The sequence below is a fragment of the Carettochelys insculpta genome, chromosome 5 (genome assembly GCF_033958435.1).
Source record: "Carettochelys insculpta isolate YL-2023 chromosome 5, ASM3395843v1, whole genome shotgun sequence".
In the NCBI taxonomy this organism is placed as follows: Eukaryota; Metazoa; Chordata; order Testudines; family Carettochelyidae; genus Carettochelys; species Carettochelys insculpta.
In genome coordinates this window covers 19,591,593-19,615,492 of record NC_134141.1, presented here as the reverse complement: position 1 = coordinate 19,615,492, position 23,900 = coordinate 19,591,593, and the positions used below count along the sequence as shown (strand labels likewise).

The 23,900-nt window shown below is 41.8% G+C and overlaps 1 long non-coding RNA gene across 1 annotated transcript in view; it reads right to left on the bottom strand.

The window, feature by feature from the left end:
• LOC142013166 (uncharacterized) overlaps positions 1-23,900 on the bottom strand; it is a 274,298-nt gene that overhangs the window by 14,326 nt on the left and 236,072 nt on the right. The gene's annotated exons all lie outside the window — the stretch shown is intronic.

Genomic DNA, 23,900 nt, shown 5'->3' with positions numbered 1-23,900 from the left:
TCAGATTAACTCTGCATTGTAGGCATATTCTAGAAGAGTTATATTAGAATAAAGATGTTCTATTATTTAGTCCCAGATCACCTGGCCTTCAAACAACTCCCCAGCTTCTCCAAACTCATCCTCAGAAGCAAACTCCCTACAGCTCACCTGGGGGTGAACACTTTTCATGAAGTGATCACTCTTTCTCTCTGACCTACCAGTCCTCATCCTCAAAGGAAACCTACATGAGACCTTCAAAAACAAACCTTGGAGATAAAATTCAGAACTCTGTTAGACACTAATAATCCAAGACTAAACAGAGACACTGAGTATGTAGCTTATTACAATTCTCTGCCACCCACTTACTCCCTCTTTTGTCTCTTGTAAAAGTTAGAGTGTTATCAGGCCACTCTACCTTGAAGGGTCCCTTACACTATGTGTGTACTACTAAACTGTTTCACTTCACATTTTTCTGTGAGTATCTTTCCCTGGCCTGAAAAAGAGCCCTGCGTGGCTTGGAAGTTTGTCTCTCTCACCTGCAGAAGCTAGTTTAATAGAAGATATTCCCTCTCCAACTTTATCTCACTCTAATACCATGGGGCTAATGCAGCTACAACTATACTTCATTCAGAGGTTCTTGTGAGGACTACTGTGTTTATCCCATGTTACAGGGAAATCGTCAGGTGATTCAAAAGCAATATAGCCAACTCTATGCTATCTCTTCCCTCTACTGTATCTATATAGTGGGGGACGGATGGAGGGGAGGTTGGGCCTGAAGAGCAGGAGAGAGTAGAGTACATGGGTCAGGATCTTACCTTTTGCCTTCAACAGAATTTAGGTGTTTACATATAATGTAATTTGCTCACAGAGGCTACGTCTACACGTGCAGCCAACATCGAAATAGTCTATTTCGATGAATAACGTCTACACGTCCTCCAGGGCCGGCAACGTCGATGTTCAACTTCGACGTTGCTCAGCCCAACATCGAAATAGGCGCAGCGAGGGAATGTCTACACGTCAAAGTAGCACACATCGAAATAGGGATGCCAGGCACAGCTGCAGACAGGGTCACAGGGCGGACTCAACAGCAAGCCGCTCCCTTAAAGGGCCCCTCCCAGACACAGTTGCACTAAACAACACAAGATACACAGAGCTGACAACTGGTTGCAGACCCTGTGCCTGCAGCATAGATCCCCAGCTGCCGCAGAAGCAGACAGAAGCCCTGGGCTAAGGGCTGCTGCCCACGGTGACCATAGAGCCCCGCAGGGGCTGGAGAGAGAGCATCTCTCAACCCCCCAGCTGATGGCCGCCATGGAGGACCCAGCAATTTCGACGTTGCGGGACGCGGATCGTCTACACGGTCCCTACTTCGACGTTGAACGTCGAAGTAGGGCGCTATTCCTATCTCCTCATGAGGTTAGCGACTTCGACGTCTCGCTGCCTAACGTCGAAGTTAACTTCGAAATAGCACCCGACGCGTGTAGACGCGACGGGCGCTATTTCGAAGTTGGTGCCGCTACTTTGAAGTAGCGTGCATGTGTAGACGCAGCTAGAGCAGTTCAAAGCCTGATAGATGCCAAAAGTATCTGTTGAAGTACACAAAGCAGTAGAAGCTCTTACAGAAGGACAGAAATTATCAATATGGAGATTCTGTCCCAGAAGACTTCACTGAGTAGTCTATTATATTTTTCAATTTCTGCTTGACCTGATTTTTGTCCCCCTGGTTATAACAATCATACATCATTTCTCAAAATCCTCAAGGTGGCTTTCCAAATAAACCCAGCTATGCCTAAATACTACCCTTAGGCCCTTTAAAATGTAAGCCTAGCTTTAAATTGATTGACTAAAATGAAAACGCCTTCCTCACACCTTAGGGGATTTATCATCCGAACTCAGGTCATAATGTTAGTTCTTGCATCAGATTCTAGAGATTGTTTGAATTCAAGATGATGAGAAGTGATGCATTTTGGTCATATGAAAACCCTAAGGGACATGAAATTTTATTAGGTGGCAGATGCAAAACAGCTTTCAACCCAACCATTTCATTCATTGTAAAGGATCTATTTGAGTCAGGTTAATTGTCCACACTTGCCTATAAATCTATGAAAACATATATGGCCCATAGAAATGCAGTTAATAACCTCCCCCCCACGCACACACACCACACCTCTGGACCCTGTTAAGATCACAAACTTTAGCAGGAAATCAGTGCTATGTTGTCAGAGGAGATAAACATTTCTTTAAGTCATATTCCTTGGTACCGTTTTAGTTACCTGCCATTCTCAGATAAAACATCAATCTGAAGTTCAACGTACAGAAGTCCAACAGTCTCTTTCTAGAATTCTCACATTTATTGGTCTTCATATAGTTAATAGTATTTTAGCTTAGCTACTGTATCCTTTGGGCACTTTAGATTTGCCTGAGTAGTTGGTTTGCACTCTCTCTCTCTCTTTCTCTCTCTTAGGTAGAATATTAGGGCTTTCAAGATTTTATTCTCATTTTAAGAAGTATTGAGGTGTATTAACTTGCATTATTAACCTGAGTTCATTATCTTTAAGATATGCAAAATATTCATGGAACTACAAGTTGTTATTGTGATAGAAATTGCTCCACTTTCCGGGAAAAAAAATCTAACTGCCAGCAATGTTGACTCAGCCCTGGACCTGAGAGTTAAGTTTTGCCTTTTCCGGATTGTTCATCATAGCCAGTAAAAAAAATCTGTAATTACTTAACAATTCTTATGAGGATGTGCTAGCCAAAAATGAATCTAACTCCCTTAACTGAAATGATATGACAAGCAAAAAGGAAGAACGTACTTTTTATCACAAAATATTTATCTGTGTTTGAAAGCTGACCAAAATAGCTACTCCACAATAGCTCTCTTAAGGCATGTCTGAGCTAGGAAACTACTGTGAAATAAGCACAATAGAGTTAATAAGTCCCTAAATAATTAAATCGAAATAGCATGTCCACACTAAGGGGAAGAATAGAAATAAGGCAGAATTATTGCAGAATAGTGTGTCCACACTGAATGGAGCCTGGCCCAGACTTAGAGCTCCTGGAAGCATTCCTGGGAGGCCAACAGGAGAGTGGCTACTTCCTGTTCCTTCTGGGTCAGGCAAGCTGTGATGAATGCTTCTAGGAGCTCCTGTTTATGCCCATATCTCAGAAACCACTCTGCTGCTGCCTCCCCCATAGAACATCAAAGGAATGCGGTGGGAACGTGCCCACGTTGGTTCCCTTGTGAATGCCACAGCATGCACAACAGGAGCCATGGCTGCTGCACAGAATCATTACACTCATGGGCCTTGTGCTGCACATCATGGAGTTTTGACAACTGCCTGCACCTTTCTCCAGAAGGACAGACTCAGCATGATCAGCAGGCCCCGCTTACCCAGGTCCTGGCACTTCTGCTGCTGAGCCTTCCCAGACACTGTGGAACACCAGTTCTGGCAGCGCAAGACAAACTTGGACTGGTGGGACCACGTCATCCTAGAGGGATGAGATGATCAGTAATGGCTGCACAACTTCCGGATGCAGAAGAGCACCTTCCAGGAGCTCTGTGTGTGGCTCGCCCATACCCTCAGGTGACAAGACACCCACATGAGACCTGACATCCGCAGGCAGAATGCGTGGCCATCGTTCTGTGGAAACTTGCTTTGCCAGACAGCTGCTGCTCAGTCGGCAACCAGTTTGGCATGGGAAAATCCACAGTCTGGATCATGCTCCTGCTGGTGGCCAAGGCCATCAAGCATGTGCTGTTATGTATGGTTGGCACTCCAGGAAATGTGGATAACATCATGAATGGCTTCAACACCATCAGCTTTGCCAATGGCGGGGGAGGAGAGTATAGATAGTATGCACATCACCATCCTGGCCTTGACCACTGGGATGCAGACTAATAGGAAGGGATACTTCTCCATGGTACTGCAGGCTCTCATGGATCATAAGGGATACTTCACCAACATTAGTGTGGATTGTTGGGAAAGGCACACGATGCCCACATCTTCTGCAACTCCTGACTCTACCAAAGGATGCACAGGGGCACCTTTCTGCCTGACCTCACCATCAGTGCCATCCTAGGTGATGTGCCTACCCCTCCCTGGCTCATGAAGCCCTACATGGGCAGCCATGAGGCTGAGCAGGTGCCACAGGGTAGTGGAATGTGAATTCTGCCATTTAAATTTTAGGAATTCTGGGTTTGTGTAGCCCTGCAAGACTGCTACTGAACAAGTCAGGTGCAAGGTTTCTAGCATCGGGCATATTATATTTCTGAGAATACACTAAAATTTACTTTACATTTTCTAGCCTATTTTCTTCAAACGTGCCTAGATCTGGATGTGAAGATAGCAAAGAGCACTACCAAATTAGACATGTCTGAGGTTCAAAGATTCAGTAGTTTCAGAGTAACTATAGCACAGCAATTCTGAGGCTAGCAATGTTCTGTGGACATGGCAAATTTACACATTCATAGTATGGAAATGCAAAGCATCATGAAAGAGAGAGAGAGAGAGAGAGAGAATGAAAGAAAGAATGTGTGTGCTTAAGGACTGATGCAGAAAGGGAGTGTTAAGCAAGGCAGTGTTATGGTGTTGTCTAGCCAAGCACTTCCTATGTGTGAGACTTGCAAAAAAAGGTAAATGAAACATGCAAGACAGCAGAGTGTCAAAGATTGAGAGTGGTGCCCATTTTGTAAAATTATATTTTACAAAATAGGAAAATCACTTGCAAAATCTGTGTTAAGAGCAGAGTTGCCTCCACTAACAAGGAGGGGAAAATAGTCATTCTGTGGGTAGAGTCAGGCCCCTAGGAAGGGGAACCATGGAGGTGGCTTTGCTCTCAGCAAGTAATGCAGGACTTCATGGACAGGCTAGGGCACTGCTTTCCCATTGGCAGGTATCTACCCATTGCAGTGTGAACATATAGATCATCATTCAGGTCTTGCCTGGGCAGCTATGGTTCACTTCCAGCCATGGCACATACAACTCTAATCATGTAAATGGTGGCAAAAAGCCCTGACAAATGATTTCATCTGACAGGTGACAACCATATAAGTGAAGGTAAATGTTGGATAGTTACTCATTGAGGCTGCATCTACACTATCAGATAAAATCTATTTTATTAAAATTGATTTCTCAACGCTGGGTTTTATCCATTCAATTTTGAGCATCTTCACCTTCCCAAATGCTCCCCACAAAATCTCCTCACTGCTGCCACACACAAGTACCTTAAATCAAGCTTAAATCTAGTGCTGCTGCAGCGTATTGTGGGAACATATCCCACAGTTCCCTGAGCCCTGTAGCATTCTGGCCCTGCAAGTAGATGTGAGTATATGATGCCATTTTCTCACATTTCATTCTCCCCTTTCCTCTGCCATGTTAAGTATGTTTAAGTAGGCACGGGTGCGACACTGAAACTCAAATGAATCATTCACAGTTACTGCTCAGGGCAGCTAAAAGACCCCAAACTTCAGCCAGGTTTGGACCTGCCTAAAAAGACCCTCAGAATGAGACTATTCCCCGCTGCAAGCCTTACTTCGAGAAATCTGGTAAATTGTATAGCTACTACATTGCCTTCATTGAAACATGTATGGCTTGGGAAAGCAACAGCCAGTCCCCGAAAATTTTGACTGCCAAGGTAGACTTCCCACAGCTGCCAAAAAGAATCCAGATTACAACCAGCACCTGAAAATCATGACCCTCACCTCACGCAAGCTTCCCGACGCCTTCCCAACGCCCTTTTATTGGTTCGGGGTCAAGCCACAGGATGCGGCTGGGCGCGGGAATGTTCCAGACTGTGTGGTGCCTTCGGGGGGAGGGAAGGGAGGGGATGTGGGGGTCAGGACAACATGTAAACAGCTGAAAAGAAGTTTCCCAGCCTACCAGACAAGCACGACCCCTACCCACAGCCTAGCAGACATATGGTATGGGGGCGGGGGCAGTGGCTGGCACCAGGTCGCGCAGAAAAAAGAGGCAGCTAGCAGGCGTATACACAGAACCAAAGAGCCCAAAGCTCCACTATTAGCAAAGAAAAAGAAAGGAGATTGTTCAGCTTCACATGACCCTATAACCACAGGCTTCCAGGTGTCGAATTGTAAAGATCTTCCTGTTGCCTAATTCCTCCACTCCTGAGAGCAATGGAGATTGGAAGAGGCTAGAGTGGAGGACTGTGCAATATTGTGGGGCACCTACGGGACATGCCTGGAGGCTAATGAGTTCGATTTAAAGACATGGTGCGTCCTCACCACCTTTCATTCAGAATTTTATATTTGAACTGAATGCTACACCCATCACATTACTACAGTTTTAGGATCTCAATATTATGTTGATTTAGTGCTCCATAAATTGAGCTAATGGATTTTACAGTGAGGACAGGCACTTGAAAAAAAATCGGGCTAACTGACTTAAAATTGATTTTATCTCATATTGTAGACGCAGCCTCAGAAATTAGTGCTTATTAAGGTTGCCTCTGCATCCTTATCTATCTGTCCCCTTGCAAATGTGCATTGCAATATCAGGCTTAACAACTGTCTAGCCTTCTCATTGCAGTGTCATTTAAACAATTCTAAGTATTTGTAAAATGATATTGAAGCTGGAAAACAGTGTTTCACTCCCATTCTGTGTACATTAAGTTAAATGACTCTGCAGAGGTGACTCAGAACACACAGTGTTTGTTTTATACTATTAATATACAACCCTTTGGTGTTTTTAACCAAAGAAGAACTAATCACAAATAAGAGGTAGGCTTTAGAACTTCTTGGCACTCAAGGATGTTCCTTCTTATATTGTAATGGCTTTCAGTCCCCAGTTTTTGTATTTAGGTTTAATGGATTTCTTGGACTTGCACTTTTTTTTGAGATTGTAGTTACTTCTGTTCAAAAAGTCAGAATTTCTGTTCTGCAGGAAATTCTAACATTTCAAAAAAGTCTTAAGCACAAACCAGAATGAAAAGTCAAAATTGGTTGCAAAGCAAATGTTGCTTAAAAACTAATAGAACTGTCTTATCAAATTACTTGATTTAACTTTTAGTATATCCTATTCAGATGTCAAATCAATACAAAGCACTTTGAGCATATCTAAATGAAACAACGTTTCATCAAAAATTCAGCAGAATTGATATATTTCCACAAAAGTTTCAATTTAATTCAATCAGCATTGCTAAAAGAAGCCCATCCTATTTAAAATAATTTGATCAACTTTCCTGTAACTTTCTTACCCCAGTAATATTGTAGTTTTAAATTACTTGTCAGTCATCTTGGCCTTGCACTCAATTTATTTCTTTTCTATCTGCCTTTGTTCTTCTCCAGTTGTTCATTGATATCTAGCAAAAACTAACTGCTTTAATGTTTTTCATATTTAATATTTACAAGAATGTATGAATATTTAAAACCCCTGGCACCATTGGGTCCATCACTCTTGCTCTACAATATAAAAGCTAATGTATTTTGCATTAGCAGCATTGGAGCTGTAGTGAGCTATTTGCTGCAGATTTGAACTCTGATGAACAAGCTCTTCTAAGGCAGGCTGTCTTGGAAAAGCTTGTGAACATCCTGCTGATGGTTCACCAGCTTGAGTTGAGATGAAAAGCAAATCTGAAGGATGCCACTCTCTCTACATATATATTTAACTCAGCTGCTTCAAAACGGCAAGCAGGGAGCAGGAGGAAATATAATAGCACATTCAGGGCACAGGGTTTTTTTTCCCTCTCTGAAATATTTCCATTCATTTGAATTAATCTTTTCCTGGTCTCAAGTTCACAGCAGTTTAGATCCCAGTTGTAGAAGTGGCACCCTGTGAAGTGCTGAGAACCCGTAACTCTCATGAATTTCAATGAGATTTTCAGAGGCAGTGTTACTTAAGGAATAGGCACTGGAGTACGACTTAGGGGATCTAGGCCATATCCCAGCACAGGCCTGTACACAGGGAAGATGTGAGGGATGCTAACACACCCGCCACAATGGCTCACCCCACCCCTTCCCTGCTCTGTCCCACCTTGATCTCTGGCCCCCTTCCTGATCAGCCTGGCTGGGGATTACCAGGGCAGGGAGTGGGCAGGTGGCAGTGGCAGTCACATGGGAGTACCTGCCCACAGCCACCCTTAACAGCCCCTGAACCCATGTGCTCCCAGCCCTCTGAGCCCTACTGGACAGCTGGAGGCCTCCCAGCTCCCTGAGGAGAAGTGGGGCTCAGCAGGTTGTGAGGCTGAGGTGGAGCACCACATTGGGAGTTCTGGGGAGGGATGCCAGTGGGAGGTGAAAACCTGGCCCTTGCCTCAGGTAATCCTCCCCATCTTGGGCTGGGGGAGAGGGGAATCTCTTGAATTGGCTGGGGTGGGGCTTGTGAGGGTCCTTAGGCTGAGCAGGAGGTGGTGGGGGTGTTAGAACTGAGTGGGAGCTGGGTGGGATCTCCAGGCCTAGCAGGGAAGGGATGGGAGGGCTGTTTGGGGGCTCTTGTGGGATAATCAAACCAGAGATAGCTGGAGGGAGAGTGGGAGGGCAGGGCCAGCTGGAAGGCAGCGGCAGGGGGGAGGTCAGCTGTGAGCAGGGCTGGCTGGAGAGCCGAAGGTGCTGGGAGAAGGGAAGAGCCTGCTGTGGGGGCTGGCAGTCTTTATTTACAAAAAAGCACACAGACCCCTGAAATTCCTGGGTATGGGCCTGCAGTATCTGTGAACTTGGCATCACCTCTCAGTGCCTCTTATTTGCCTCTTAACTATTGTTTTATCTTTATATTGCACAATCTTTGGAGGGAGAGATTGTTACTATGTGTTCATATAATGCGTAGCACCATGGTGCCTCTTGGCACAACTATACTAAAATCACAATCTCCACCCTTGCAGGACTGGTTACTTACTGAGGGCACAGAGAGAAAATAATGAGGACAGGAACAGCATTGTCACGAGGAGGTCTGGTAGGAGTTTGTGCAGATCAGCTTTTGTAAGTTATTCTGTGGGATTTAGTGATATCATGTTATGGAGAATAGGGCTCCTGGCAGGTTTTTCTAAATTCTCAGAGCTCAAATTTGAGCTTGGAATCAAATAACCTTACCTCCTCCTTCAGTCAGTGCAGTGATATGTTTGATTTCATGATGGAACGATTAGTAATAAAGAATTCTAAGGTCTGCTAGTTTTTAATCACTGTCATTTCCCCCTGCCCTTAGAGGAATTAATCCAACAATATTTGGTTTGAATGTTCAAGAAAGCACTTTGTTATCATGACTTAGTGGAACAGGATTGAGTATCTGTGCCTTAATTCTAAAGAAGAATTATCATTGATTGGATTTCTAAATTCAGAACAGTATTTATCCAAGTGCCAGAAAAGGCCTTACGTTCTTTTGCTTTGTGTTCTGAAGCCCCTCAATAAACACTGGGCTTCAGCAAAACATGCTAATAAACCAGCAAAAGGCCAAATTCTATATGCATGTTCACCTTCATGATATCAGGCAGTAAAGTCAAAATTTCACACAAATGACTGACAAGCGCTTTACTACATTGGCCTTGTATTCCAAATAATACAACTAGTTCTGTTGCATGTCATTAAGGTTTGCCAAATTTGAATTGAGTCTTTTTTTAATTCCACTACATTATGTCCAGGGTCCCTTATGTTTTCCTGTTGCAGAAATTAAAATCCTGATTCAGTAAATTTTTTTAAGCATGTGATAGTTCCACTAAAGTTGAAGCTTAACATTAGGCATATATTTAAGTACTTTGATGAACAGTAGCCTAAAGCTACAATATTACATTTGGGATTTTGAAAGGTTAACACTCTCTTTAAGCATGTATTAGTTCATATTTAACTGGTCTTACATTGCTTTACACTGTAGTGAGACATTGCCACTTGGCATACAGTTTACACTAATTGGGAGCCAAAAGTTACAGAAACTGAACCTCAAAATAACCACATTGCCCTATGATCAGGCTAAATCTTGACTGTCTGACTTTGTAAAACTTTCCTTTACTTCATTATTGTATTTTGTTCAGACATGGTTAGATTTGGATCACACATCCTAAACGATAACATTGAAGTGCCTGTTACCATCGCTATCGTTAAAGTACACATAAGCGTTTCCATTATAAAACCATTATGGCTGAAATTTTGTCACACAATTTTTTACGTGAAGTATTGAGTTTTATTATTACACACTGAATTTAGTTTTTCTTGTATGTATAAATTGTAGGAATGCAAAATAAAAAAAATCTTTGTCTGCTGGATACTTATTTATACTCTTGTATAAGCACCAGAATGGATTTGTTTCTGAAAATGGAATCTTGACAACAATTAGTTCATGAAGCATTCATAAACAAAAATATACTCAAGATGTTGAGGTCGGAGCAGCTGGTGTGGGAATTTTCACCAATTACATTATTTCGTTTCTGAAAATGGATCCATTATTGGCATATTTTACTATTCTAAATGTCTTAACCATGGGTACTGTAATCAATCCACATTGTGAATAGTGAAGCTATTATTGTTTGTGCTTGGGCGTATTTAAAGTAACACTCAAAATTAGCATGTCTTGGATTAGTTACAGCAGAAGTGAGCAAACTGGAGGGAGAGCCCCTTGGAGTGTGTGAAACTTACGAGGGGGGTGCAGCATGATAGACTGCTGGGTCTCAGGCTCATCCATATCTCATTAAAAATGTTGAAGTGTTAGTTTTTATGTAGGTGTATTCACATTTATATACTGATTAATAAAGTTTTTACATTCCACAGACTTACTTTCCTACACAAGCCAATAGGTTTTTTGTTTTGTTGTGGTTTGGTTTGGTTTTTATTAATATGAAGACAACCACAATTTCTGTCAGTTTGGTTAACTTTAGACAGGTTGGGTGGGGAGGTTGCTAATTGCAGAGATGAAAAGTGGGGGCCTACATTAAAAGTTTGCTCACCCTTGAGTTGCAGTACAGTCATCATCTTAAACCAAAATAAGACTTTTAAATGTATTAATAAAGCTACATTAGGCCATGTTTGCTCAAGTGTATGGATGCACAGTCACCTAGTCATTAATACAACTGAGCTGTACTGAAACCCGAAGGTCCCAGTGTGTGCGAGTTTGTCAAAACCCCTGGAAAGATGACTGACAAAAATGATGTCTGAATACAGGGGATATGCTGGGAAGAAGGGGATGTGCTTCCGTAGGGAAAAAAGGGTGGGGCAGAATAGTTGTATAATGCCAATCTCACATGGGTAGATTGTCCTTTTTGCATAAGTCAGCTCACATTTCTACGCATTCATGGGGGCTCAACAATCTGAAAATTTTGCATGAGGTGACAAAAAATGCAGATGCACTGAACCAAAGTTAAAAATGTATGCACAGTTAGGTAAGTGTATTTTCATGTGCAAGCAGCACACTATAGCTATACATGCAAATACCCAGACATCTAAATCATCACCTCAGTGTACAAATATTTAAGGGATGAAACAATCATTGTACCAGCACATACATACATAGGTGCCCACTTGTGCTCAAAGTTCTGTTGACAGAATTCTAGCCTATAAAGAGCAGTTGTTAAAAGTAATGTTAACCCTTGCATTACACAGCTTAGATCTCCCTGGTTGAGCACCCTTAGGACCTGACTGGTCCTGAATGAGGGCATTTGCAGGGTAACAGGAAGTCCCCTGCCTCTGGCCACCCTGCTGCTAGCCCCCATCTCCCTCCAGCCCTGGCCAGCTGCCCTACCGGCCCCAGCCACAGATACTGGACACAGCCAAGCTGCCTCTGGCTGCAGATGCCAGTCCCAGTCGGGTTGCTGGATGCTGCACGGTCACCAGCTCTGGCCCACTACAGGCTGTCAGCAGATAGGAATAAGGGGATTTGCATGGCCATTTCGAAGATTTGAGCTAGTGTAGACGTAGCCTATGCGATGCTGAGGGGTGCAATGTACAGCCTGTTGGATTCACTTATATTCTTTAACCAACCCTCTCATTACTGCTGTAGAGCCATGAAGGAAAAAAAAAACGTCTTTAGTAATGGTGTTTGTGCTCCCATAGTTGCATCCCAGAAACATGAGCAAACACTAATTTGACCACTTTGTTACTAAGTTATAACGAGAAATATAACACCAAATTGGGCCTTTGAGAGAAGCTGTCTTTGTGGCCCCTTTTTCAAAGGCCAGCCACATCACTCTGAGAAGTGTAAGAGTAGGTGGTGCAGAAGAGATGAATCTAGAAAGAGAAACAGAGGGACTGTTGAAAGTAGAGAACATGGATTTACTGTGAGTGAGTCCTTCAATCTTACACTGGTCAGCTTTGAAAGCAAGCATTTCCAGGCCTTTTCCTTTCCTTTTCTGAATGCAACATTCACTTGTAAAAGTAGAGAGACTTGTTTCTGGCTATTCCAGGGTGCATCTGATGTAGAGTGCATCCTAGTAAGGGCCTTTTGCCCAGGTGGCTCCCTTGAGCCATGCTGCGAGCCAATAATGTTACTCGTTCCCAGCATCATTGGGCTGAACAGTTCGGCCCTACAGCTCTCCCGTCACTGGAACAATGCATGGCCACAGGAAACTTCTCTTCCAATTTTTAAATGAGGATATTTCTCCTCTGCCTCAATTCCCAGGCTTTCCTCATTAGTTATGGTCCTCTGATTGCACAGATTATTTCCTTTTTAACTTCAAATCTTGGTTTAAAAATCTAATTAGATTTTTTTTGTCTCACACTAGTTTGTATCCCCTTTACCAGACTGAGTGCTCTTTTCAAGTACCAAATCCTGAGGTATTGTATTTGCCAGCTACCAGCTACATTATTAGAAGTAAATACTACAGCCCTCCAGCATTTTGCCATGCCAATAAGGAGACAGTCTTTATCCTGCTTCTCACCTCTCTTCTTCCCCACTTGATTTGGGTGGGGTTTGACTTTGATCTTTTAATTCATTTCTTTTAAAGGCAGCCGTAGAGTGCAGAAGAAGGAAATGGCATATCGCTTGCTGTACCAAATTAGTTGTAAGCAACCACAAAGAAATCTTGGCTGAACAAACACAAAAAGGAAGTTTACAAGAAGTGGAAACTTGGACAGATGATTAGGTAGGAGTATAAAATATTGTTTCAGGATGTAGAGGTGTAATCAGCAAAGCCAAAGCACAGATGGAGCTGCAGCCAGCAAGGGATTCGAAAGAGAATAAGAAGGGTTTCCACAGGTATATTAGCAACAAGAAGGTGGTCAGGGAAAGTGTGGGTCCTTTACTGAACGTGGGAGGTAACCTAGTGACAGATGATGTGGCCAAAACTGAAGAAATCAATGTGTTGGGCTTTTTGTTTTGTTTTTGCCTTGGGCTTCTCAGACAGGGTTAGTTCCCAGATGGCTGCACTGAGCAGCAGAGTAAGGGATGGAAGTGAGCCACCTTCAGTGAAACCCAAGGTTAAAGAACAGACTAAGAACTACTTAGAAAAGCTGGACTTGTACAAGTCCATGGGGCCAGATTGAATGCATCTGAGGGTGCTGAAGGAGTTGGCTATGGTGATCAGAAGAGATACTGGACAACTGGAAAATGGCAAAGGTCGCACCCATCTTTAAAAAATGGGAAGGAAGAAAATCTGGGGAACCACCAACCAGTCAGCTTCACCTAAGTCTCTGCAAAAATCATGGAGCAGAAATCCATGAATCAAGGAATCCATTCGGAAACACTTAGTGGCAGGGCTGACACGATTAAATTAAGTAGTTATCTCGGGCATCTGGCTTTAAGCAGCACCAAATTAGACAGACATGAATATTTCTCTTTATTTAAAAATATATTAATATGTTATCTCTTATCAACAAAAAATCAAATATTGTCCTTGTAAAACAGTGTACCATTGCCATTGCAGACGTTGAGATATTACTTATTTCACATTGTGGAGCATGGTTATGTCTGTAAATACATTGCAAATGTGTCACAGCATAGCTGCCGTCTGGGTTTGCTGCCTTGAGGTGGGATCTGGCAGTTAGTCCTTCTCAATAGCCCAGTGTTAGCCAGTCATACAACTGAATCAGTGTTGCTCACTGCCTAGTGAAAGCCAGACAGTGACCTGCAAAAGCTATTCTGCCTTGTTATGAGCTGCGATCCCAAAGACACTGTTCCCATGAAGAATTTGTATTTTGTGGGAGTTGAAAAATTTGGTAAGAGATTTTAACAAGATAGTAAAAGGACAGTCGCAAGTACTTGTAAGATTGAGTCTTTATTGTAGACTATTACTGTTAAAGTAATACTAAAACCCTGATTTTTGAACACCTGACTGCTAACGTTAACAAATACCACTTAAAATATTCATTCATTTCCCTCTAATTGCAATAATGTTTGATAATAATAGAAATTTCTGGCTTTTTGTTTAATTTTATATACGTTTAAGTGAACATTTAAAAGATAAAATATATTAAAATTTACCAGATTTATGCTGATATCACATGTGCAATAACTCACCAGGAAAGGTTTCAATAAGTAGAGCACGACATGCTTTTTTGCCCCATGGTATTGCAAATTCATATTTTTTCTCTTTTGTGCATTATTTGCTTCATATTTAATCATTCTTACTGATATTTGATTCATTTATATTTTTGTTTAATGTATTCTACTTTACTATCATTGTTCTCTATTGTAATAGTTTAGTTAAAACAGTTGTTTTAAACTTTTTCAGAAAATTAACACTATGGCAGATAAAAAGAAACTGTAAGGAGCTCAATATCCTAAAAGGAAAGCTGAACAGATGAAAGAAAGAACAATCAAAGCAAAAAAGGTTCTTTCCTCAAATATCTTCATTTTAACAAACACCAAGGCCACATCTGCACCGCCCTGCCTCTTTCCAGAAGGGGCATGGTACTGAGTACAGCAGAAGATGCAAATGAAGCAGGGATTAAAATATCTCACACCTCATTAGCACATTCCTGTGAGATCTTGCTTCCGGAAGACCCCCTTCCAGAAGCGAAGCAGCCTGGGTATATGGGGTTCCTTCAGAAGGAAATGAGGGGTCCTTCCAAAGGAAATCCCCCTTCTGGAAGACCCTTCTTCCTGAAAGGAGCCCCATCTACACGGCTGCTTTGCTTCCCCAAGGGGATCTTCCGGAAGCGAGATCTCCTGGGACTATGCTAATGAGGCATGTGATCATTTAATCTGTGCCTCATTTGTATCTTCTGCTCAGCTAATTACCATGTCCCTTCCGGAAGGAGGGACCTTTGAGGAAGAAGGATCTTCCAGAAGGGGGATTTCCTTTGGAAGGACCCCCGTTTCCTTCTGAAGGAACCCTGTTTACACGGCCACTTTGCTTCTGGAAGGGAGTCTTTCAGAAGTGAGATCTCACAGGAATGTGCTAATGAGGTGTGAGATATTTTACTCCCTGCTTCATTTTCAGTACATGCAGTTCAACATGAAGATAGTTCACTTCAAGATAAAGGCAGCCTTCCAAATATCTTCATTACTTTTTGAATTCTCTTGACTCTACCAGTTTCTGTTGCTAGTGGGAAAAGTGCTAGCTTTTCAAAGTTAAAATTGATAAAGACATACCTTCATTCCTCCATGCTGAGAGAGATATATTTTGGACTGTTCACCATCTTGGCAAAACATAAAATAGCTTCAAATCTTTGTCTCGGCTTATTGCCCAATTTGCAAAAGCAAAAGCACAAGAAGCAAAATTCTAAATGCTTACACAAACCGATGGCTCAGTGCAAAAGGGTTGCAACTCAAAAAGCAGACTTAATTCAGTATTAAACACAGTATCTAAGATTTTTGTGGCATCCCAAAAATCAGTGTCTTTGAAGAAGACAGTTTCAGCTTGAAATTGCAACTGTTTATAGTGCTAACCAGAAAGACTGCATATGATTCAAAATGGTTAAAACTTTAAAGTGTCAGCTACTGTATGGTTTACCTTACAACGGTGTAATTGGGTTAGGAGTAATGAAAAGTAGGAAAAAAAACAAAATATTTTTAGCTTTACACTGCTCATTTAGAATGCCAAGTAAATAAAGATAAAAATTCATTCTAGACTTCTTGTTTTTCTCTATATTGGCTATATCACTCCCACAGAACAGCCCAAGGACAGGCCTGCACAAAGCCTTCTGCACCACATAAACACAAGGCAAAGAGCTTAAGTGGGACTTGAGTGGTGCTAATTGGCGTGGAGGGCCTTGAACTGGCCCAGTACACTGGGGTTTATTTCATCCACTATCCTTTCATGAAATGGTAGTGTTTGGTAAAAACTGTGCAGTGCTGCAAACATCTGCAGCAAACTAATACTAAAAGTATAGATCCCTGAAGACAGAAGCATTTAACCCACTGGAAATCATTTTGATTGACTCTACTAGCACTCCTTTCCAGATTGCACTGTTCCTTTAACAGATGATTTTATTCACAACATTACCTGAGCCAGGCACTCAAAAACACTTAGTTGCACATGTAAGAGAATTAAATGTAGGACAACAAACCCAGACTGATTCTTTTTTTTTTCAAGTATATACAAACACTTTTTATACTCTGCTCACTTCCTAGAGCTGAAAAGTTATTTTTAAGTGTCAGTCCAGACAGACCACCGATAATTACTTACATAAATTTACTATTTGGGTTTTTTGCTACTACTGGGCCAGACAGATGAGTGTGTAAATAAACTACATAAGAGACAGCCAAGGAGTCTGCAGCCTATCATATACATTACAAAAGGGAACAAACTTTTTACTCTCCATGCCCCACCTTTTAGTTAAGATAATGCTTATAGATTTCTTCTAGTCAGAAACATGCTTTATCATTTATGTTTTTAAGAAAAATGAGGAGTCCTGTAGCACCTTAAAGATTGAGGCTACATTTACAGTATGATATAAATTCAGTTTTATAATCCTGGATTTTATAAATATAATTTTGATTATCCTCACATCTCCACAAAGTTGAATTAGTGCTGCTGCACTGAATTGCCAAACATCAACTGTTGCAGCAGTTCATTGTGGGAACCTATTCCTCAGCCCCAAAGATTCTGTTTTTTGGCACTGGTGCAGTATGGGAAAAAAAGCCCCGCAAGTGCTTGCAGGTTTGTGATGTCACCTTCCCACATTGCATTGCCCTCACTCCTCTCCTGTGGAATGCAAACAGCCATTTTTTCAGAGGGAAAGAAGGAAAAGCAAGAAATCCCAGGTGAAAGAAAACCAAACAGGCTGGCTTCAGAAGGTGACTGAACCATGTAAACTGGTTGCTCAGCTGCTTTTGCCCCCGTAGAAAGGTCACTTTTACATACTATTTTTGCCTGATCAGCCCGTTAGTGTGCCAGGCAGGGGACTGTCATACCCACATGCCAGCATGACTCTGTGCTTTAGGATCACCCAGGTGACTGTGCCATTTCAAGTGCCCCTCCTCCAGCCACTCCCCACCCCACGTTGAAACCACCCCTGGCTAGGCAGAATGGTACAACTTCTATGTAATAGCCAAATAGTCTCCTGCCTGGCGTGCTGTCATACCTCCCTGTGATCAACCAGGTGACAGTGACTGTGCCATTTTAATTGGCACCCCCAGCCACTTCCCACCTTCCTTGACACCACCCCTACCCGGCCAGAATGGTATGACTCCTACCAGAAACATCCTGAAAACATTACAGGAACAGATGACAGCCACCTGCCACCCGCCACCCCAACCTACATTCAGTGAGGGATGTCATGAGGGAAATTGGTTGAAAGTCCAGTTGAGACATTCTCCTGGGTGTCAGGCAGCCCCCAAAAATCTTCTCTGTTGGGTGGAGACTCCTTCCCCCCCCGGCACAGGTAGCCCCTGAAATTTTTGCTGCAGGTGTGAGGGAGACTTCCCCCCTTGCAACAGCCAGCCCCAGAAAATCTTTCCCACCTTTGGAGCTTTCACCATGTGCAACCCAAGACATGGTGCTGTCTGGCAGCATGGTCTGCACTGCACTGCAGGCATGTCCTTTTATTGAGTCAGGCGCTAGCCAAATGATGTGGTTGGGCAGTGGACAGACTCCCGACAGCATGGTGCCTGAGGGCAGGCTGCCCCTGTACAAATGTGAACCACAGAAAAGAAGTTTCTTGGCCTCTTGTACAAGCATGACCCCCACAGCCTAGATGCCACATGGTGCGGTGGGACAGGGGGTAGTGCCAGCACTGGAAAAAAAAAATCTCATCCTTCTCTGCTATAGCCTGTGCAGGGAGGAAGCCACCACCCCGTGATAGGGCTATTTTTTCAGGGGTAGAAGTGATCACGATGCTGATGAAAAAAAAATGAATTCAAAATGGGCCCAGGTGCTCACTTCAGTTTCCTGAGTTTCCTGGTGCTGAATTCAAAGTTGTGGGTTTCCAGTTACCTACTTTCTGTGCCCCTGGAGAGCAGCACAGATGGAAGCTGCCACAGTGGACAACCAATGGGCATTTTGGGATACATACAGGGGGACCTCTAGAGGTCAATAAAGTTGATTTAAAGAAATGATATTTCCATACCAGCATTAATTTGATCTTCTAAATTTGAACTTGACACAACGTCGACATGCTTCGTGTACATAATAATATTGACCTTTGTGCTCCCTAAAATCGACCTAATGGCATTCACAGTGAAGACCGTGACATTGTAAAATTGAGCTAACTGCCTTAAAATTGACTTTATGATGTAGTGTAGACATAGTTTAACGGAATTATTTGGGCATAATTAAAAGAGGTTAAAAACCTCTTTGTCAGATGCATGGATTTACGTTTGTGAGTGTGGGGTCTTCTCTGAAATCTCTGAAGGTGTACTTTGTGGGTGTGGGTGTGCAGCTGAAAAAAGTGGATGCATTAGATTAAGCGAGGAATATCAAGATGTTACATTATTGGAAGAATTATCATATGTAATGGATTGTATCATTGGGAACGAGTCCCTTAGTAGAACTTGATCACAATAGTGAACCTTGTTTTATAGAGCCAGGTCCCATTGGAAGGAAAAGAAACCAACAAAAGGAATAAGGACTGTTTTTTTTGAAAATTTCCTTCCTTTCCCCAATGATACGGGAATTAATTATAAGACCTTTGGCATAGGGATTCTCTCTCTCTCTCTCTCTCTCTCTCTGTGTTTGTAGTGACCCTAAGACAATGGAATCCAAATCCTCACACAGACCTTGGGGTATTATTATAAAATAAATGGTTAATACTAATTGCTTCAGAAAGTCAGTAGGTCTAAACGTGAAAATCATTATTTTAGTGGAATTCTTGTATGTGTATTACCTGAATAAGGGTTAATGGAGTGGCCCTCTTTGAATTTCACAGAGATGTGCAAAATCAGGAAATAAAATAGAGTCTAAAGTTGTCAGATAAATTATTTGCACGGTGTTAGTGATGATCACATAGAGCAATGTCTGTAATCCTCTCTGCTCCATCCAGCCCTGATCCAATAAAGTTCTTAAATACATGCTTAACTCTAAGAATATGAGTTGTCCCATTGAGGTCAATGTTAAATGTTAAAGTTAAGCACATGCTTAAGTGTCTTGCTGGATCAAGGCTTTGCAGAACTGCCTTTTGGGAATTTTCTTGGTCGTCATGATATCACCATTGGATTTTTCTATGAATAATGTAGCTGAATTGTTGAAACATGAAAGAAACAATTTTATAGTTACAAAAATAACTGAAGAAGGAATTACTGCAGAAGAATTTTGTGCTAGCTGCGAGAAGAGCTGATAGGATGAAATTCTCCTCTTTTGCAGTAAACACTCAACAGTTCAAAGTGTAGAACTACTGAGAATTTTATCACTTGATTTTAATCCTAAATTTTCAGGCATTAAAAAAAAAACAACAAAAATCCCTCTCTTTTCCCCTGGTTTAATTTATCAGCAACAAGAGTAACACATCTGGAATGTAGCACCAACCACAGCTTTAAACTATCAGTTTTTTATTAGCAGCAGGTATGACACACAACTCATTTGGCACCTATTTAAATAAATATAGTAAAATATTTGCTTATTTGATAGATTTTGGGAAACACACAGTTTTGTCTTGTTTTGTTTTACACAGTTTTGCAATCAGCTCTTTTCAGGTAACATCAGCTTGACTTTTATCATAAGCAAATACAACATAATTGTCAAGTTTTCATTTTTAAATACTATCTGATTGGTACAAGGTTTATTTGGTAAGCTTTTTAAGGACTTCATGTCAATCAAAAGATCTGGATGGAGGCTATTGATACTCTCTATCCACATTTTTTCTTTTTAATGGTCTCCCAAAATAGCTTTGGCTTTATTTCTTTCTTGGAGTTAGCTGCCAATGCATTGCACAAAACTACACAAAATATCACAGCGAGGCTACTTAAAAACACTGAGAATCAGCAGTCTGCATTGGCTGCCTTCCCTGAGGACCCTTCCTTGGTGCTGCGTGTGTGCAGTAGCACCCCATCCCTTGAAGCGGTTTCCCTCAGATACAGGCTCTACAGTTTGGTTCAATGGCTCTCAGAACCCAACTTGCTCCAGCACCCCAAACTAGATTTTAAACTGGAATTACATAAAATACAAAATAAAAATACAACAGCATCCTCTAACGTTTATCTAAGATATATTCCAAAGCTAATATAGATATATAGTGCTAATTACTATACAAGTTCCCATAAAGTTGGGTGTCTATTTACCTGAACTAGTGCATCCCTACCATATGCAATGAGCTATGCTCGTACACTCTTTAACTTCTTTCAAGGTTGCCATGGCTTTAAGGTGAATATCATAAGACACTCTGCTTAGTATTTTCCTTTAACTCATGCAAAGGAACCAGCTGGTGGTCACCTGAGTAGGCAGTGGTCATACAAATAAAAAGACTCAAATTCCTGGTGGCCCAATAAGAGAAATAAATTCCATTGCCAACTTTCCACTAAATTCCCTAGATGTTCAGAGAAAGGAGATGTTTAGCTGAAGGCTTTTCTACCTGATCTCACTCCTCATTAGGGTGTATGGGGAGAAAGCTAGTTTCTCAGATAGCCATGGCCCAGACAACCTGGTGCTTTTTCAGACAAAAATTAACAATTTGAACTGACCCTGGAAATAACGAACATGTCAGGGCAGACTTTGGGAGTAGGTACTATGGACCTAAAGGCTGGCACCACTGAGTAAGCATGCAGCCATGTGCTGTTCAAGGTGAATTCTCCAGTCAACTTTCAGAGCAGCCCCAAGTTGTGATAATCAAGATGGTAAGTCACAAAGGCTATGGGCCTGTACGGTGTTGTCCACATCTGAAACAGACGTTTCCAATCGTCTAGCCAGCCACAGATACAAAGCAGTAGTCTGAGCCACTGAAGCCCCACCACCTGCCAGTCTCCTGGTGAAAGGAAGTGCAAATGCTCTGAGTAGCTGGGACTGCCATTTATGCAGAATATTTTATTTAAAAAAATATAAATGTTATTTATCTATTTACCTGTATTTTAGCAGAGGCCCCAGTGGAGGCATTAAACTTTCACCATTTAAACTGCAACCAGAATGTAACAACACAAAAGACTATGCAACAGTTTAGTTTAGGCAATAAACAAAATTAGTTACATTTTGCATTTAGCTGAAACTATAGGTATAATGCAATTACCCAGAAGAAAACTGAGGCAAAGAACCACGCTTATTATTTCTATTTTTGCAGATCTGGCTTTTTCTTTATTGACAATTGAGACAGATCTTGGATTTATATCTTATTTGCAACATGTGAAATCATGTCCAGAAACAATGGTCACCCAAACATCATGCTGGGCATCGGTTTAATAATAAAATGAGAAGAAAGCATGCCATTAAGATATTTTTCCTTACTCTCCGCTTACCTCTGAACTATATCCCACTATCATGATAAAGCTGAAATTCTATTTCAGCCATGTCTGATATTACAGATTGTTTGGAATGGTGGATATAAGCTCTCCACCCATTTGTCACTTTGGAACATTCATGAAGTTCTGATACGTATCCAGATATTGGAACTTGGGCCTGTCTCGGTAATGATCCCAATCAGGATTCTGAACTGAACATCTGGTGCTTTGGAAATATGTTGATTTGGAATGCCACTCTGTTTCTAAATTTTGTGGTATACATTTGATAATGTATTATGCAATCTCTATCTCTTCTTTACTCCCTCATGAAAACAAACAAACCAACAAATAAAAAAAACCTATTACACAAGGCCATGTCTACACTAGCCCCCTTCTTCAAAGGGGGCATGCAAATGACACAGACTGGGGAATATCAATGAGGCGCAGCAATGCATATGCAGTGCCTTGTTAGCATAATGGCAGCCGCGTGAATTTCAAAGCTGCTAACTTCAAAGTGCTGACAGGCAGGCTAGCTGCAGGGGCTTCAAAATACATTCCCAACTTTGAAATTCCCTCACTCCCAAAAATTGGGAGTACGGGAATTTCAAAGTTGGGCATGTACTTCAAAGCGCCAGTGGCTCGACTGCCTGGCAGCACTTAGAAATTAGCAGCTTCAAAAATTCATGTGGGCATCGTCATATTAATGAAGTGCTGCATATGCACGGTAGTGCCTTATTGATATTCCCCAGTCCGTGTCATTTCCATGCCCCCTTCGAAAAAGGGAAGAGCTAGTGTAGACGTGGCCCCAAAGTCATCAACCATGAGTAGATTGTGAAGGGTCCTTTTTTTTTCATATTTTCTTCAATATTTGTCAAAGTTACGGTTTTTACTAGCTACAATTCTCTGCAAAAAGGAGGAAGAGGAGGGACAACAGAGATCGGTGGTAGGGTATCCAAAAGATACCTGACAAAGGATGCATTCATCTTTTAGCTTTGGGGCAACTGTGATGAAAAACTCTTGCTTGAAAAGTGAGGTGACATGGAAGAACAGTGGAATACCAGAGAGGGCAATGTCAGCCAATAGAGTGCAATACAATAAGTTGTCTTTTGCTTATCCACCCATTAAATACATGGGCGCTCTTGCACTTTGGCAGCTATCTGATTTTTTAACTTCTGAAGTTTCAGACCTGTCTTGTATGCAGAGCTAGATCTGAACTGTTTACAACCTGGGCTGTATTTAACTTCCTTCAAAAAGCACAGACCCTTTGGAAAAAAAAAATACACAACACAGTGAAATAATGTTGGGGGTGGGGGAGAGGGAGTAATTTTGCCCGGATAATGTTGTCATACTTTGTAAAGCCTTTAATGCTGGAATTTATTTATTAATGATGCATGGGTTATTACCCACCATCTGTCTTGTGTTAGCAGTGGGCTGTTTCAGATTATGGTAATGTGTTTCTGATTTGAGTTGTGTTGAAAGCCAGAACAAGGCATCTCATGTGCAGTCCTCTTTGAGGCCTGCTGTTTTCAATTCCTCTTCACAGAATGGGCTTTTATTTGATTTGTTATGGGGATTTTTTCTTCTGTTGCCAAAACAGCTGCAAGCCTGGAAGGGAAGGAGACACAGGGCCACATCAAACTTGTTAGCTCGTAAAAGAAACAGAATGTTCCAGGAACAAAAAGGGGGAGAGAGACAGGGAGGGAGGGAGTTCTGGAAGCAAAGAGAGACAGAAAGAAAAAGAGGGTGAGTGAAAAGATTTAAAAGCTTAAATGGGTATTTGTTTAGCTCACATATTTAAGGGCACATCAAAAAATGTTCTCCTATTATAGGTGGTATGTTTTTAATTTACTGGCCCAGTTACTTCAAACATACGCTTCTCCTCAGAAAGGCTCTCACAGCTTTTATGCTAGCACAAAGCAGTAAATAAAAGATTTTCCCAAAATGAACTGCCACCAGAAACAAAGGAAAACAGGTTATATCATGTTTCTGATGTTGCATATGGGCTGCATCATGTACAGGGCAGAGAGAAAGAGAAGAGGAAGAAGGACACAGGCAGCTTTCCTGCTGTGAGTGCACATTTTTCCATCTCGGTCTCTCTCTCTCACTGTCAGGTGGTTGAACTGTGTTTCCAAGGCTAAGTAAACAAGTGGAGACTGATTCCTTTCCGTAATGTCTGGATTCTGGACAGCTTTGCAATCCAGCTGCATCTGTGGTATATTTTAAACCTGAAGAATCTGCTTGGAAAAG